General features: G+C 44.9%; 1 protein-coding gene across 3 annotated transcripts in view; it reads right to left on the bottom strand.

The window, feature by feature from the left end:
- LOC141147508 (uncharacterized) overlaps positions 1 to 18,377 on the bottom strand; it is a 49,734-nt gene extending 31,357 nt beyond the window's left edge. The window contains exons 1-2 of one of the 3 annotated variants that reach the window (XM_073634741.1): positions 18,326 to 18,377; positions 18,222 to 18,274 (exon numbers count right to left, since the gene is read on the bottom strand). The gene's annotated coding sequence lies outside the window, so the exon portion shown is untranslated. Of the gene's footprint in view, positions 1 to 17,780; positions 17,931 to 18,221 lie in introns of those variants that run through there. The other 2 variants (XM_073634740.1, XM_073634742.1) reach the window with 2 other exon arrangements.
- Positions 18,378 to 18,865: the final 488 nt, after the last annotated feature.

Raw genomic sequence — 18,865 nt, forward strand, 5'->3', positions numbered from 1 at the left:
GGTATTTGCGCAATAATTTTTCAAACGCCTTTTTTTTGGGAAAAAATAAACGGTTTCACTAATTAAAAAAATAACAAAACAGTAAAGTTAGCCAAATTTTTTATGTATAATATGAAAGATGATGTTACGCCGAGTAAACAGATACCTAACATGTTACGCTTTAAAATTGCGCACACTCGTGGAATGGCACCAAACTTCGGTACTTAAAAATCTCCATAGGCGACGCTTTGAAAATGTTTACAGGTTACCAGTTTAGAGTTACAGAGGAGGTCTAGGGCTAGAATTGTTGCACACGCTCTAACGCATGCGGCGATACCTCACATGTGTGGTTTGAACGGCGTTTACATATGTGAGCGGGACGTGCGTGTGCGTTCGCTTCTAAGCGCAAGCTACCGGGGACAGGGGCATTTATCTTTTTTTTTTTTTTTACACTTTTTTTACATTTTTATTTTTCTGATCACTTTTATTCCTATTACAAGGAATGTAAACATCCCTTGTAATAGGAATCTATTGTGACAGGTCCTCTTTATGGAGAGATGCGGGGGCAGTAAGACCCCACATCTCTCCCTCAAGGCTGGAGAGCATGAGATTGAGAAAAAAAAAAAAATCACTGATCTCATGCTGACGTTATGACGTCACCCGGGCGTGACGTCATAACGTCGCGCCCGGGCCTCCGACGGTCATAGAGATGACTGGTGACCATCTGGTCACCGGAAATCTCTATGGTCGTCATCCGACACCGGCCGATTCTTTCTCCAGGCCCCCGATGGCACAGGAGAGCCCGGAGAAGCACTGGATGGTGGCAGGAGGTTGGGGTTATGTCCGCTCCCATCGCCTAAAAGAATGATCAAGCGGCGGAACTGCCACTACGATCATTCTTATCATGCACAGAATCGCCGGCTGGAAAGAATGATATCTGAATGATGCCTGTAAGTACACCCGTCATTCAGATATCCCCTCACGAAATCAAGGACGTCATTTTATTCTGGCTTGGTAGGGAAGTGTAAGAACTTTTCCAAATATTTGTAAAAATTCGTAAATTCGAAAAAAAAAATCATATATTAAGAAATTCGAAAAAAAATTTGTAAAATTTGTAAATCCGAAAACCTGAAATTAATAACTAACTATTAAATTATAGGTATTGGGATTGCCTTTCAAGTTTGGCTGTTGGTGAACGTAACGAATACAAAAGTTACAAAATATCCGAAATAACAAATGACGTATCTAAACAAATGGAACGAATTAATAATAATAAAATATTATTATTATTATTATTTTTGTTTATTATTAATTCCTTACGTTCCATTTGTTTAGATGCGGCATTCGTTATTTTGGATAATTCGTAACTTCGGATAAATTTTGTATTCGTTACGTTCACCAACAGCCAAACTTGAAAGGAAATCCCAATACCTATAATTTAACAGTTAGTCATTTATTTCAGATTTTAGGACTTTACGAAATTTCGAATATTCGGAAACATTCGTCCAAATGGGTTTTTGGTAATTCAGATGTTTCCAAATTAACTAATTTATCGAAATTCGTTAACCGCTTGCCGACAAGCCACCGCAGTTTTACTGTGGTAGAATGCCACGGGCAGGCGAATCGACGTTATGTTACGTCGCTTTCCTAGGTGGCCACTAGGGGCGCGTGCGTCCTGATGACCGCTGGGCTTCCGCGATCGCTTGTGACACGGCGAGAACTGGGATCTGTGTGTGAGTGTGTAAACACACAGTTTCCGGTTCTCTGAGGGGAGAAGAGGCTGATCGTGTGTTCATACAGAGTATGAACAGCGATCTGTCATCTCCCCTAGTCAGTCCCCTCCCCCCTTCAGTTAGAACACAGTGAGGGAACACACTTAACCCCTTGATCGCCCCCTAGTGTTAACCCCTTCCCTGCCAGTGACATTTTTACAGTAATCAGTGCATTTTATAGCACTGATCACTGTATAAATGCCAATGGCCCCAAAAACGTGTAAAAATTGTCCGACATGTCCGCCATAATGTCGCAGTCATGATAAAAATTACAGATCGCCGCCATTACTAGTAAAAAAAAAAAAAAATAATAATAAAAATGCTATAAATCTATGCCCTATATTGTAAATGCTATAACTTTTGCGCAAACCAATCAATATACACTTATTGCCATTTTTATTACCAAAAATATGTAGAAGAATATGTATCATCCTAAACTGAGAAAAAAAATGAGCTTTTAAAAAAAAAAGGGGATATTTATTATAGCAAAAAGTAAAAAATAGTTTTTTTCAAAATTGTCGCTTTTTTTTATAGCGCAAAAAATAAAAAACCGCAGAGATGATCAAATACCACCAAAAGGAAGCTCTATTTGTGGGGAAAAAAAGGACGTCAATTTTGTTTGGGTACAATGTCGTACGGCCGCGCAATTGTCAGCTAAAATGATGCAGTGCCGTATCGCAAAAAAGTGCTCTGGTCAGGAAGGGGGTAAAATCTACCGGGGCTGAAGTGGTTAAAAAAAACTAATTCGGTACGAATCGATATGCAAATGTCTAGTTATTATAGGACTGATGTGAATGTACAATGTATATGTAAAGCGCTGCGTAAATTGATGGCGCTATATAAGTACCTGAAATAAATAATAAAATTACGACGAGAGCAATCCTCTAAGTCTGCGATTTTTAAATATAGCTTGCGGTTCGTGTCTGGGATTGTATTGAACAACAATACATTGAAAATGAATTATTATTATTTAATTAATTTGTTTCGTTCCATTTGTTTAGATACAACATTTGTTATTTCGGATAATTCATAACGTCGGATAAATTTGTATCCGCTAGGTTCTCTGACAGACAAATTTGAAAGGAAATTCCAATACCTATAATTTAATAGGTAGTAATAGTTAAGTTATTATTAGTTAATGATTTCAGATTTTCAAATTTTTGAATTTCCAAATTTATACGTTTTTTTCTAATTTTCGGATTGCGATCATAACGAATGAAATGAAAACAAACTAATTTTTCGGCAGTGCACATATCTATTCAAAAGGACACAAAATGATGTGGTACAAAGCATGACAAAGTTATTTTGAAAACTAGAAAAAAAAAAAAAAAAATAAGTGTTTTGGGTTTTTTTTTTGCTTGTTATTCGACACTGGTAAAAGGAAGAAAAAAAAAAAATAAATAATCATATTAAATGGTGAAAAGTCTGGCAAGGTAATTTCACAGGTTTCCTGTAGAATAAGGAACTTGAGATTAAATCTCTATTCAGCATCAAAAACGCATGGAAAGTAGGTTATATGGTTTTCAATGACATTGTAAATAAAGTAGAACATGCTGCATTTTTCCTGAACTGGACTGTACTAGAACAATGTAAAACACATCAAAAACGCACAGGAGTGCACAAAAAAACCAAAAAAAAAAAACACACACACTGGAACAGGCATGTCCTTATTTAAGGTTAAAAAAAAAAGAGGGGGGAGAAAATGCACTGCATCAAAAATGCACCAAAAAGGCATCAAAAACATACTGAAACGCATGAAAAACGCACACGCAGAAAAGCATCTGGAACGCATCCAGGGCGGTGCTTTTTTGATGCATTTTAAAGTGTTCCAGTCCAGGAAAAATGCAATGTGTTCTACTTTTTTTTTCTGCAACTTGAACTGCATTGAAAACCAAATAACCTACTTTCCATGCGTTTTTGATGCAGAAAAAAAAAAAAAAAACGCACTGGACTGCATATGGTATGAAGTGGCCCTTAGGCTGGATGGTTAGGCAAAGCTGAGACATTTTCATGCACAGCTAAGACAGACTATATAGTGTGTGTGTGTGTGTGTGTGTGTGTGTGTGTGTGTGTGTGTGTGTGTAATATATACACACAGTATAAATTTGCTGTTCCCTCAAAATAACTCAACACACAGCCATTAATGTCTAAACCTCTGGCAAAAGTGAGTGCACCCCTAAGTGAATATGTCCAAATTGAGCCCAATTAGTAATTTTCCCTCCCCGGTGTCATGTGACTCGTTAGTGTTCAAGGTCTCGGGTGTGAATGGGGAGCAGGGGGGTTAAATTTGGTGTTATCACTCTCACTCTCTCATACTGGTCGCTGGAAGTTCAACATGGCACCTCATGGCAAAGAACTCTCTGAGGATCTGAAAAAAAAGAATTATTGCTCTACATAAAGATGGCCTAGTCTATAAGAAGATTGCCAAGACCCTGAAACTGAGCTGCAGCACGGTGGCCAAGACCATACAGCGGTTTAACAGGACAGGTTCCACTCAGAACAGGCCTCACCATGGTCCACCAAAGAAGTTGAGGTCACGTGCTCAGCGTCATATCCAGAGGTTGTCTTTGGGAAATAGAGGTATAAGTGCTGCCAGCATTGCTGCAGAGGTTGTAGGGGTGGGGGGTCAGCCTGTCAGTTCTCAGACCATACGCCGCACACTGCATCAAATTGGTCTGCATGACTGCCATCCGAGAAGGAAGCCTCTTCTAAAGATGATGCACAAGAAAGTCCGCAGACAGTTTGCTGAAGACAAGCAGACTAAGGACATGGTTTACTGGAACCATGTCCTGTGGTCTGATGAGACCAAGATAAACTTATTTGGCTCAGATGGTGTCAAGCGTGTGTGGTGGCAACCAGGTGAGGAGTACAAAGACAAGTGTGTCTTGTCTACAGTCAAGCATGGTGGTGGGAGTGTCATGGTCTGGGGCTGCATGAGAGCTGCCGGCACTGGGGAGCTACAGATCATTGAGGGAATCATGAATTCCAACATGTACTGTGACATACTGAAGCAGATGATGATCCCCTCCCTTCAGAGACTGGGCCGCAGGGCAGTATTCCAACATGATAATGACCCCAAACACACCTCCAAGATGACCACTGCCTTGCTAAAGAAGTTGAGGATAAAAGGTGATGGACTGGCCAAGCATGTCTCCAGACCTAAACCCTATTGATCATCTGTGGGACATCCTCAAATGGAAGGTGGAGGAGCGCAAGGTCTCTAACATCCACCAGCTCCGTGATGTTGTCATGGAGGAGTAGAAGAGGACTCCAGTGACAACCTGTGAAGCTCTGGTGACTTCCATGTCCAAGAGGGTTAAGGCAGTGCTGGAAAATAATGGTGGCCACACAAAATATTCACACTTTGGGCCCAATTTGGACATTTTCACGTAGGGGTGTACTCACTTTTGTTGCCAGCGGTTTAGACATTAATGGCTGTGTGTTGAGTTATTTTGAGGGGACAGCAAATTTACACTGTTATACAAGCTGTACACTCACTACTTTACATTGTAGACAAGTGTCATTTCTTCAGTGTTGTCACATGAAAAGATAGAAGAAAATATTTACAAAAATGTGACTGAGGGGTGTACTTACTTTTGTGAGTGTGTGTGTATATATATATATATATATATATATATATATTTCCATACAAACTCTAGGAAACAGCACCAGCAACCAGGTGTGTTCTCAATCAAAACAGTCAATTAAATAATATACGAGGGTTACCACAGTGAGCATATCTTATATCGAAGAAAACCAATATCTTCACACAATCCTGCTCTTTCTAATGACTTACCTGCATGATGCACCAGAAATGGAGCTCTGAGTGATCAGCCCCTGAATAGCTCCATATACACAACACATGAGATGCTGAAGAGGTGTAACCACTTATTAACCCATTCATAGCAAACGCTAGCCCATCCAATGGGGATTCTTAGTTCACATAAATTGCAATACATGTTCAAGCTGGTCAGCTGCATCAAGGAGATCCTTCTCCGGCCAGTCCCTACTTTATCATGCAGATTACGAACTTGTATTTGCTAAATTTGCATACCCTTGAGAGCAGGGATAAATGGAGCTAACATGGGGCAAACGGACACAGCTGGAGATGAAATGACTTGCAGACCAAAGTCCAACCATGCACATCTCCACAAGGAGAAATCACACAAATGTCTAGGAGGGCGGACAACACCAGCAGGTACAAAGAGTTATCTGAGCCGGGTGTGTTACTAAAATAATCAATATATACTACAAGGAGGTCACAGTACAGTGAGCAAAAACGAATAGCTTCATAATAATATATAGTAACTTCAGGCACCCCTGTCCTTTAATTACTATATACAGTAATATATATACCGTATATACTCCAGTATAAGCCGAGTCTTTCAGCACATTTTTTTTGTGCTGAAAATGCCCCCCCTCGGCTTATACTCGAGTCAGGTTATCTGCCGCCGCGTCAGTACTGATGCAGGGAAGGAAAGCCATATTACACCATACATTGTCCCTTCCTATTCACAGCAGGGCTGTGTGTATATGAAGTCTGCGCCATCTAAGCCATCCCGCCTTCTCCTCCTCATCCTTCTGTGACGAGGAGGAGGCGGAGCTTTGTTACAGTGGCTGTGTGCATAGGAAGTCTGCGCCGTCCACTGTAACAAAGCTCTGCCTCCTCCTCGTCACGGACGGGCGAGGAGGAGGCGGGACAGCGCAGACTTCCTATACACACACAGCTACTGTAACAAAACTCTGCCTCCTCCTCGTCACGGAAGGATGAGGAGGAGGAGGCGGGATGGCTTGGACGGCGCAGACTTCATATACACACAGCCCTGCTGTGACTAGGAGGAGACAATGTATGGCGTAATATGGCTTTCCCTCCCCGCATCAGTGGCGGATAAGGTACATGGGCACAGTGAGGCTTGCAATGGGCATAGTGAGGCTTGCAATGAGCACAGTATGGCTTGCAATGGGCATAGTGAGGCTTGCAATGGGCACAGTATGGCTTGCAATGGGCACAGTATGGCTTGCAATGGGCATAGTGAGGCTTGCAATGGGCACAGTATGGCTTGCAATGGGCATAGTGAGGCATGCAATGGGCACAGTATGGCTTGCAATGGGCATAGTGAGGCTTGCAATGGGCATAGTATGGCTTGCAATGGGCACAGTGAGGCTTGCAATGGGCACAGTATGGCTTGCAATGCTCATAGTGAGGCATGCAATGGGCACAGTATGGCTTGCAATGCTCATAGTGAGGCATGCAATGGGCACAGTATGGCTTGCAATGGGCACAGTGAGGCTTGCAATGGGCACAGTGAGGCTTGCAATGGGCACAGTGAGGCTTGCAATGGGCACAGTGAGGCTTGCAATGGGCACAGCATGGCTTGCAATGGGCATAGTGAGGCTTGCAATGGGCACAGTATGGCTTGCAATGGGCATAGTGAGGCATGCAATGGGCACAGTATGGCTTGCAATGGGCATAGTGAGGCTTGCAATGGGCACAGTATGGTTTGCATTGGACATAGTGAGGCTTGCAATGGGCAGAGTATGGCTTGCAATGGGCATAGTGAGGCATGCAATGGGCACGGTATGGCTTGCAATGGGCACAGTGAGGCATGCAATGGGCACAGTATGGCTTGCAATGGGCATAGTGAGGCATGCAATGGGCATAGTATGGCTTGCAATGGGCACAGTATGGCTTGCAATGGGCATAGTGAGGCATGCAATGGGCTCAGTATGGCTTGCAATCGGCACAGTGAGCCTTACAATAGGCACAGTATGGCTTGCAATGGGCATAGTGAGGCTGAAAATGGGCACAGTGAGGTGGCAAATGGGCACAGTGAGGCTGCAGATAGGCATTGTTGACCCTCTTTTCCACTTACAGTAGCTGCTGCATTCTCACCCTAGGCTTATACTCGAATCAATAAGTTTTTCCGTTTTTTTGTGGTAAAATTAGGAGCCTCGGCTTATATTTGGGTCAACTTATACTCGAGTATATACGGTATGTGTATATATATATATATATATATATATATATATATATATATATATATACATACTGTATATATACACATATATTAACCTTTTGTAATATTTTTTCTTCCTCTGCTTCTTATTTACCAAGGAAGGCAATACTAAGTGGATTAAACCTCAGGTTTGAGATCCCATACACACTATACAACTTTTGTTGTCTGATTTCCTTAAGGCCCCTTTCACACTACTACGACTTCAAAATTGCTTGATTTTGACGCAATGTTGCCGCAATTTCAGGGAGACTACTTTGAAGTCGTCACGACTTGAAGTCATACTAATATGAATGGTTGTCATTGGAAACCATGGGGGACGACTTGTCATGTGACTTTTGAAGTCGCAGGACAAGTCGCACAAGTGTGTGGATTTACCAGAACCATGTAGTGCAAGGGCCTGCCCGATTGCATACAAATTGAAACTCTTTTGCCGCGTACACACGGTCGGATTGTCTGACCGTGTGTACGCTCCATCAGACATTTGCTGTCGGACTGTCCGCCACCAAATGTTTGATAGCAGGTTCTCAAATTTTCCGCCAACAAAGCTTTGTTGTCAGAAAGTTGGATCGTGTGTACACAAGTCCGGTGCACAAAAGTCCACGCATGCTCGGAATCAAGCAGAAGGAGCCGCGTTCCCACGTTCGTAATTGTTGGCCAACATTTGTGTGACTGTGTGTATGCAAGACAAGTTGGAGCCAACAACCTTCGAACAAAAATCCACGGTTTTGTTGGCGGAAAGTCCAATCGTGTGTACGGGGCATTAAGGTTTGACCTCATATTATATGGTTTTGGTAAATCTGAAGGAAAAAATCTGCAGAAAATTGGATAGTGTGTATCCAGCTTCAAGTGCTGCTGAGATGATACATAAGATGAGATGACAGAATTCATTGTAAATGGAGCTGTGGGTGTAAATAAAGTGACTACAGGTGCTCCAATCCAAATTGAAGGAAAAATAAGGTGCTTTCAATAAAATTCAGGTGTGCAACACCCCCTCATGTATCCCCACTCACCAGATCAGAATGACCCCCAGCTTTTCAGACTGGTGGGTCAATTAAAGCTTGATAAGAACATCCTGGAATGACTGATATGGTGATAAGTCTTCAGGTCTAGAATTCCTTTAAGGGTTTCTCAGCCAGAAACAACAGGTGCCCAGAAGTAAATACAAAAGGGAACTGATAGTGAAGTACCATTATTGAAAAAGGGAGTGGGTACTTACAACAAGTAAGATAAAAACAAGCCTCAAAATTAAGCTGTGGGTGTAAAAATGCCATTCCTGGCATGCGTTCCACCGGAAGTGACGTCAGTGATACTGGAAATAGCGTCAACGTTTCGCCTTCCCACAGTGTGTCATCAAGGACCTAATTTCCAGCTAGCTGAGCCATCTTAAATAGGGGGCGGAGGAGAAACGCCCCTCCAGCGGACCATTCAAATTTGGCATAGCGGCCATTTTGTTGGTGGGACAAAAGACTCGCTCCTAGGGATAGAGCACAATCCATAGGAGAGACAAAGACGCCATTTTGTTGGTTTGATTAAACAAACAAATACTTAAAAAGAATCAGTAGACGTCAATTCAGGTTAAATAGTGAAGAAGACTGGGCCAACTCTAGCAAAAGAGCGGGCAAAAGAGCAGAAGATAGCGGAGGAGCCTGGCAGAAGACACCGGAGAGTGGGAGAAGATCTGGAGAGTGGGAGAAGAGGCTGGAGAGAGCGGAGAAGTCGGAAGAGATCCCCCCAAGTCTAAAGAGACCCACGGAGCTGCTTAATAAATTACTTTAAAAACCTGTCTAGTTTGTTTTTTTTTTTTTTACACTTTATTTTCCCCCAGGTGAATGGGTAGGGGTACGATGTACCTCATACTCATGCACATAGGGCGGGGGGCCGGGATCTGGGGCCCCCTTATTAAAGGGAGCTCCTGGATTCCGATAAGCCCCCCGCCCACAGACCCCGACAACCAACGGCCAGGGTTGTCGGGAATAGCCCCTTGTCCTCATCAACATGGGGACAAGGTGCTTTGAAGTGAGGGGGCCGCAGTGTGCCCCCCTGCCCCAAAGCACCTACCCCCCAATTTTGAGGGCATGCGGCCATGTACGGTTCAGGAGGGGGGGTGCTCGTTCGTCCCCACCCCCTTTCCTGACCGTCCGGGCTGCATGCCCAGATAAAGGTCTGGAATGGATTTTGGGGGGACCCCCACGCCGTTTTTTCGGCATAGGGGGTTCCCCTTAACCACTTGCCGACCGCCGCTTGCTGATGTACGTCCCTTTTTGGGGACGGATATCGTTGTTATGGCAGCAGCTAGCTGCCATAACCCCGGTATCCCTGTTTTCCTGCGGTGGTTGGCTTTCAGATAAAAGTGGTCTCTGCGGCAGATTCGCTGCGAGATCACTTTTATCGGTGGCGGGTGAGGGCCCCCCCTCCCGCCGCGATCCGGTGCCCTTCGCCGCTTACCGGAGCCGTCGGCAGTGGCGGAGGTGATCGCATCTGTTGCCTAGCTGTGCATGGAGACAAGTGAGGGGAAGATGGCGCCCACTCGTCTCCATGACACTGCAGGGCGGAAGCAACGTCAAAACGTCACTTCCGCCAATACGTCGTAAAGGCACATTCTTTTCAATATCATTTTTTTAAATCACTTTTTTTTTTATTATTGCATTTTAGTGTAAATATGAGATGTGAGGTCTTTTTGACCCCAGATCTCATATATAAGAGGACCTGTCATGCTTTTTTCTATTACAAGGGATGTTTACATTCCTTGTAATAGGAATAAAAGTGACCCAATTTTCTTTTTTTAAACAGTGTAAAAATAAATAAAATCATGTAAAATAAATAAGAAAAAAAAAAATGTAAACTCCGTCTCGACGAGCTCGTGCGCAGAAGCGAACGCATATGTGAGCAGCGCCCGCATATGAAAACGGTGGTCAAACCACACATGTGAGGTATCACCGCGATCGGTAGAGCGAGTGCAATAATTCTAGCCCTAGACCTCCTCTGTAACGCAAAACATGCAACCTGTAGAATTTTTTAAACATCGCCTATGGAGATTTTTGAGGGTAAAAGTTTGACGCCATTCCACGAGCGGGCGCAATTTTGAAGCGTGACATGTTGGGTATCAATTTACTCGGCGTAACATTATCTTTCATAATATAAAAAAAATTGGGCTAATTTTACTGTTTTCTTATTTTTTTATTCAAAAAAGTGAAATTTTTCCAAAAAAAAGCAGGCTTTTAAGACCGCTGCGCAAATACGGTGTGAAAAAAAGTATTGCAATGACCGTCATTTTATTCTCTAGGGTCTTAGAAAAAAAACAATATATAATGTTTGGGGGTTTTAAGTAATTTTCTAGCAAAAAAAAAGCTAAAATTCAAAATGAGGCTGGTCTTTAAGTGGTTAAAATCCATACCAGACCCAAGGGCCTGGTATGCTCTTGGAGGGGAACTCATGCCGGTTTTTTATTTAAAATTTGGTGTGTAGTTTCCCCTCAAGATTCATACCAAACACAGTGCCTGATATTGGCGGGGATCCATTCTTTGAAGTCGGACGCGTCTCTGACTTCAAGTCGCAGGGCAAAGTCGGATCCAAAGTAGGACGAGTGTCGTGTCGCACCAGTGTAAACCTGGCCTCAGTCTGGTTCAGTAGGAATCACAATCATGGGAAAGACTGCTGACCTGACAGTTGTGCAGAAAACCATCATAGACATCCTCCATGAGGAGGGAAAGCTTCAAAAGGTAATTACAAAAGAAGTTAGATGTTCCCAAAGTGCTGTATCAAAGCACGTTAAGTTAAGTGGAAGGGAAAAGTGTGGAAGAAAAAGGTGCACAAGCAGCAGGGATGACCGTAGCATGGAGAGGATTGTCAGGAAAAGGCCATTCGAAAGTGTTGGGGACGTTCAGAAGGAGTGGACTGAGGCTGGAGTCAGTGCATCAAGAGCCACTACACACAGACGGACCCTGGACATGGGCTTCAAATGTCTTATTCCTCTTGTCAAGCCACTCCTGAACAACAAACAACGTCAGAAGCGTCTTACCTGGGCTAAAGAAAAACAGACCTGGTCTGTTGCTCAGTGGTCCAAAGTCCTCTTTTCTGATGAGAGCAAATTGAGCATCTCATTTGGAAACCAAGGACCCAGAGTATTGAGGAAGAATGGAGAGGTACACACTGCAAGATGCTTGAAGTCCAGTGTGAAGTTTCCACAGTCTGTGTTGATTTGGGGAGCCGTGTCATCTGCTGGTGTTGCTGCACTGTGCTTCATTAAGTCCAGGGTCAACGCAGCCGTCTACCAGGAGATTTTGGAGCACTTCATGCTTCCTTCCACAGACGAGCTCTATGGGGATGTTGACTTTATTTTCCAGCAGGACTTGGCACCTGCCCACACTTCCAAAAGCACCAAAACCTGGTTCAATGACCGTGGGATTACTGTGCTTGATTGGCCAGCAAACTTGCCTGACCTGATCCCCATAGAGAATCTATGGGGCATTGCCAAGAGAAAGATGAGAGACATGAGACCGAACAATGCAGAAGAGCTGAAGGCCGCTATTGAAGCATCCTGGTCTTCCATAACACCTCAGCAGTGCCACAGGCTGATGGCTTCCATGCCACGCCGCATTAAGGCAGTAATTGCTGCAAAAGTGGCCCAAACCAAGTACTGAGTACATATGCATGCTTCTACTTTTCAGAGCTCTGATAATGTTCTATGTACAATCCTTGTTTTATTGATTGCATGTAATATTCTAATTTTATGAGATTGTGGATTTGGGGTTTTCATGAGCTGTAAGCCATAATCATCACAATTATGACAAATCACGGCTTGAACTATCTTGCTTTGCATGTAATGAGTCTCTCATATATGAGCTTCACCTTTAAAGTTGCATTAGTGAAATAAATGAACTTTTGCATGATATTCAAATTTTTTGAGTATCACCTGTATAAGGTATAATCAGCAGTGTGTGCCGGCCATTAAACAGCTAATCATCTGTAGAAAGGTGTGAGCTCCAGATGCCTTCCTGTATTTGCTCTTCCCCTCCCTCCTCTCTGTAAATACTCCTCAGAGTCTTATCAGCCTTCAATACTCCTAGCAGCCCTTCCCTGCTCAGAGGGAACTTTGCCTTTCTTATTGGAGCCCTGAAGCCCGGCTCTGGTCTGTCATATAATTGTATCCAGATCTGGTGATCCTCCAATGGTGCAAATCAGGGTTGTCCTTACCTAGAGTCTCTCACCCAATCAGAACATGACCTGGTGCAGTAGAAGTGCTCCTGGACCTCCCCTGAGGGTCCGTGTCATGTGACCTGTGATGTAAGGAAAGCTTCTCCTTGTTCCACGCCGGGGTTCACTCTGTAGCACCACCTATGCACTTACCGTAAGTACCTTCCCCACCATGACTGGTGCACATTCTATGGTGCCTGCACTGCCAGAACTCAAGCATGTTGAAGGAAAAATCTTCATTGCTTTGGCTTCTGCTGGTTAATCATTTGATTCTTTATAGTGGATGCTGCTACCGGAAATATCAAATGTAGCACCAGTATTTATGAGGGGCTGTAGGGAACACAATTTTTCTAACCATCTCCTATATCATGTCCATGGTCTCTGATTACCTTCTGTAATATGTCCCTAAGCCCCATCCCTTGTAGCACATCCTCAGTCTCTAAACATCTCCTAGAGCAGGGGTCTCCGAACTGTGGCTCTTTGCTAGCCTTTATGCGGCCCTTTGCTTTTATTCCTCCCATTGACACTAACAATGGGGCACTATTCCTCCCACTGACACCAACAATGGGGCACTATTTCTTCCACCGTTTCCAATGATGGGACCTCCTACTAATAGGGACACTACTCCTATTGACCACTAACCCTAAGGTTATATTTATTCTCACTCGTGCTGAGCCCGTGACATTTTCTGCCCCTGCTGGCCAAAATCCGGCCCTCCTAAAGTCTGAAGGACAATAAATTGGCCCTTTGTTTAAAAAGTGTGAAGACCCCTGTCCTAGAGCATGTCCCCAGTTTCTAACAGTTACCTGTAACATGTCCTCCGTCTCTAACAGTCTCCTGTAGTATATCTCTAGTTTCTGACAGTCTCCTGTAGTATATCTCTAGTTTCTGACAGTCTCCTGTAGTATATCTCTAGTCTCTAATGCCCCGTACACACGGTCGGACATTGATCGGACATTCCGACAACAAAATCCATGGATTTTTTCCGACGGATGTTGGCTCAAACTTGTCTTGCATACACATGGTCACACAAAGTTGTTGGAAAATCCGATCATTCTGAACGCGGTGACGTAAAACACGTACGTCGGGACTATAAACGGGGCAGTAGCCAATAGCTTTCATCTCTTCTTTTATTCGGAGCATGCGTGGCACTTTGTCCGTCGGATTTGTGTACACACGATCGGAAATTCCGACAACGGATTTTGTTGTCGGAAAATTTTATAGCCTGCTCTCAAACTTTGTGTGTCGGAAAATCCGATGGAAAATGTGTGATGGAGCCTACACACGGTCGGAATTTCCGACAACAAGGTCCTATCACACATTTTCCGTCAGAAAATCCGACCGTGTGTACAGGACATTACAGTCTCCTGTAGTAGATCTCTAGTCTCTAACAGTCTCCTGTAGTATATCGCTAGTCTCTGACAGTCTCCTGTAGTATATCTCTAGTCTCGGACAGTCTCCTGTAGTAGATCTCTAGTCTCGGACAGTCTCCTGTAGTAGATCTCTAGTCTCGGACAGTCTCCTGTAGTAGATCTCTAGTCTCGGACAGTCTCCTGTAGTAGATCTCTAGTCTCGGACAGTCTCCTGTAGTAGATCTCTAGTCTCGGACAGTCTCCTGTAGTAGATCTCTAGTCTCGGACAGTCTCCTGTAGTAGATCTCTAGTCTCGGACAGTCTCCTGTAGTAGATCTCTAGTCTCGGACAGTCTCCTGTAGTAGATTTCTAGTCTCGGACAGTCTCCTGTAGTAGATTTCTAGTCTCGGACAGTCTCCTGTAGTAGATTTCTAGTCTCGGACAGTCTCCTGTAGTAGATCTCTAATCTGGCCTTCAGGAAGAAGCTCAAGACCCATCTCTTCTGAAGACCCAGATGGGCACCGGTGGCAAAGCGCCTTGAGGCAATTTAGTTTGCATATGTAGCGCTATGCAAGTTACTCATTCATTGATTCATTCATGCATATATCTCTATTCTCAGACAGTCTCCTGTAGTATATCTCTAGTCTCTAACCACCTCCTGTAGCATGTCCCCAGTCTCTAAACTTCCCCTGTAGCATGACCCTGGTCTCTAGCAATCCCCTGCACTATACTACATCCTTTGGCAGTCTCCAGTAACGTTATTGATCTGAGGCCCCATACAGACCCTGCGTAGGGGGAACAAGCGTTCCCATTTGCAATTTTTAACCTCTGCCGGACCGCTCCATGCAGATATACTGCAGCAGGGCGGCCCTTCTGCACATTTTGTGCACTGGGTGACCCATTCCCTCTGTGATTGGACACAGCGGGAGCCAATCAGCGGGTCCAGCGGATGCGATGTTCGCCTGCACCCCACGATCGTTCTCAAGAAAAAGGCAGACCGCCGTTTTGCCATCTGCCTATGTAAACAAGTCAGACTGCCGTACTGTAAGAGGGGAAGATGGAGATCTTGTGTTTCTGCTAAGCAGGAACACGGATCTCTGTCTTTCCCCAGTCAAAGCACCTCCCCCCCCGCACACACACACACACACACACACACAATAAGAAAGCACTCCCAGGGAACACATTTAACCCTTTGACCGCCCCTGATGTTAACTCATCCCCTGCCAGTGTCATTAGTACAGTGATAGTGCATTTTTTTAGCACTGATCACAGTATTATGCCCTGTACACACGGTCAGACATTGATCGGACATTCCAACAACAAAATCCTAGGATTTGTTCCGACGGATGTTGGCTCAAACTTGTCTTGCATACACATGGTCACACAAAGTTGTCGGAAGATCCGATCATTCTGAGCGTGGTAACGTAAAACACGTACGTCGGGACTATAAACGGGGCAATAGCCAATAGCTTTCATCTCTTTATTTATTCTGAGCATGCGTGGCACTTTGTCCGTCAGATTTGTGTACACACGATCGGAATTTCCGACAACGGATTTTGTTGTGCTCCTACGGTTCCTCCAGAGGTTGCTAGGGATTCCTTGAGCAATTTCTGCCTCTCAGATAAGTTCCCACTGACACCATTGATCTGATGTTTAGCTATCTGTAAGGGGGTAATTCTTCCCAATGACCACAAGTGTAAGAAGCATTCTTCCCACTGGCATCACACTAATGTATCATGAGTTGTAGATAAAGTACCGTATTTATTGGCGTATAACACGCACCCCAATTTAAGAGGGAAGTTTTAGGAAAAAAACGTTTTTTTTTTTTTAAATAAACCACTTTGAAGCAAAATAATGGTCAGTGAGCATCAATGCAGCCTGATTAGTGCCCATCTGCAGCCTCAATGCAGCCTGATTAGTGCCCATCTGCAGCCTCAATGCAGCCTGATTAGTGCCCATCTGCAGCCTCAATGCAGCCTGATTAGTGCCCATCTGCAGCCTCAATGCAGCCTGATTAGTGCCCATCTGCAGCCTCAATGCAGCCTGATTAGTGCCCATCTGCAGCCTCAATGCAGCCTGATTAGTGCCCATCTGCAGCCTCAATGCAGCCTGATCTGCACCCATATGCCGCCTGATCTGCGCCCATCTGCAGCCTGATCTGCGCCCATCTGCAGCCTGATCTGCGCTTGTCTGCAGTCTGATCTGCGCTTGTCTGCAGTCTGATCTGTGCCCATCTGCAGCCTGATCTGCACCCATCTGCAGCCTGATCTGCACCCATCTGCAGCCTGATCTGCACCCATCTGCAGCCTGATCTGCGCCCGTCTGCAGCCTGATCTGCGCCCGTCTGCAGCCTGATCTGCGCCCGTCTGCAGCCTGATCTGCTCGCATCTGCAACCTGATCTGCGCCCATCTGCAGCCTGATCTGCGCCCATCTGCAACCTGATCTGCGCCCATCTGCAGCCTGATCTGCGCCCATCTGCAGCCTGATCTGCGCCCATCTGCAGCCTGATCTGCGCCCATCTGCAGCCTGATCTGCGCCCATCTGCAGCCTGATCTGCGCCCATCTGCAACCTGATCTGCGCCCATCTGCAGCCTGATCTGCGCCCATCTGCAACCTGATCTGCGCCCATCTGCAACCTGATCTGCGCCCATCTGCAGCCTGATCTGCGCCCATCTGCAACCTGATCTGCGCCCATCTGCAACCTGATCTGCGCGCATCTGCAACCTGATCTGCGCGCATCTGCAGCCTGATCTGCCCCCATCTGCAACCTGATCTGCGCCCATCTGCAGCCTGATCTGCGCCCATCTGCAGCCTGATCTGCGCCCATCTGCAGCCTGATCTGCGCCCATCTGCAACCTGATCTGCGCCCATCTGCAACCTGATCTGCGCCCATCTGCAGCCTGATCTGCCCCCATCTGCAGCCTGATCCGCCCCCATCTGCAACCTGATCTGCGCCCATCTGCAGCCTGATCTGCGCCCATCTGCAGCCTGATCTGCGCCCATCTCCCCCATCAATCCAGCTGCCTGATTAAGCCTCACCATCTCTCAATGCATGAAATCACAGAGCTGTTATCTCCTGTTTACTCGGCTCTCAGTCGGCACTCACATACACAGTCCCGCCTCCGCCATCGGCATTGGACCAGCTCCTGTGATAGATGGAAAACCGGTCCAATGCCAGTGGCGGGACTGTGTGTGTGTGACGTGAGAGCCGAGTGGAGAGGAGATGACGACTCTGCGAATTCCGGCGGCGCTCGTCCCCCTCCTTCCCCTCCAAGGTACGCTGTCGGCGTATAACACGCACCCGTGATTTGCCCCCTATTTTCAGGGGAAAAAAGTGCGTGTTAAACACCGATAAATACGGTAATTCTTAGCAGGGTTTCCCTGAGAATGGAAAGTTATTTCAAGGGTTCCTCTGTGTTGAAAAGGCTGAGAAAGGCTGCTCTACACCTTGGCACTTGTGCCTTACCTTCACACCTGAAATTCCTGTCTCAACACCCAGACAGGAATTGTGCAGGAGGCCACCATCGTCATCTCAGGCTCTGCATACAGGTACATGACATTAGTGGTAAATAACGTAACATTATGAGTGGAGGATGGGCCCCTTGTTGGATGTTTGACGACTCTCAGAGCTGTTAATGGGTAATGTGGGACGCTGTTTACCAAAGAAAAACTCCCGCCCTCCCTACATTGCTTCATATGTAGCACAAAATCTTTCTCCTCCTTGCAGAGAACAAATTCCAGACATGGTATAATGCAGAATAACCCAATAGAGCATGCATGCCATGCAACGCAGGGACATTATTTCCCAGTTTATTGAAGGACTATCCTGTGTTACGACCATATGTTCCACCCTCCCCTCCGAGCCTGGTATTGCAGTGTTGAGTAGTGAGATTCTGGTCAATATTACCTTGTAACGGTGGGAGGAGGTTGAGGGTCTCCGTCAGTATAATTTCACCGGTGATCCGGAAGTTTGGTGATTTTTAGATGAGCGGTCACCTCTGTATGAGAACAATCAGCAATGGGCGGAGAGGTTTATGTTTGCTCACATCAGCTTGATGCCAAAGAGCAATGAGGCTTAACCCCTTCACACCTTAACACCCCCTATGGACCAGAGCAATTTTTTTTTTCATTTGTGCCACAGGTTTGTTTATTTGGCAATACCTCTGTCATTACTTAAGATAACAAAGTAACATATTAATACAATAATATTTTACAAGGCTTTTTTTTTTTTTTTTTTATGTTATTGTCTTGCAAAATGTTTATTTTATTTATATATATATATATATATATATATATATATATATATATATATTGTAAATCTTTTCTTCTATCTTTTCATGTGACAACACTGAAGAAATGACACTTTGTCTACAATGTAAAGTAGTGAGTGTACAGCTTGTATAACAGTGTAAATTTGCTGTCCCTTCAAAATAACTCAACACACAGCCATTAAGTGAAAATGTCCAAATTGAGCCCAGAGTGTCAATATTTTGTGTGGCCACCATTATTTTCCAGCACTGCCTTAACCCTCTTGGGCATGGAGGTCACCAG

Source organism: Aquarana catesbeiana, linkage group LG06, assembly GCF_042186555.1.
Source record: "Aquarana catesbeiana isolate 2022-GZ linkage group LG06, ASM4218655v1, whole genome shotgun sequence".
In the NCBI taxonomy this organism is placed as follows: Eukaryota; Metazoa; Chordata; class Amphibia; order Anura; family Ranidae; genus Aquarana; species Aquarana catesbeiana.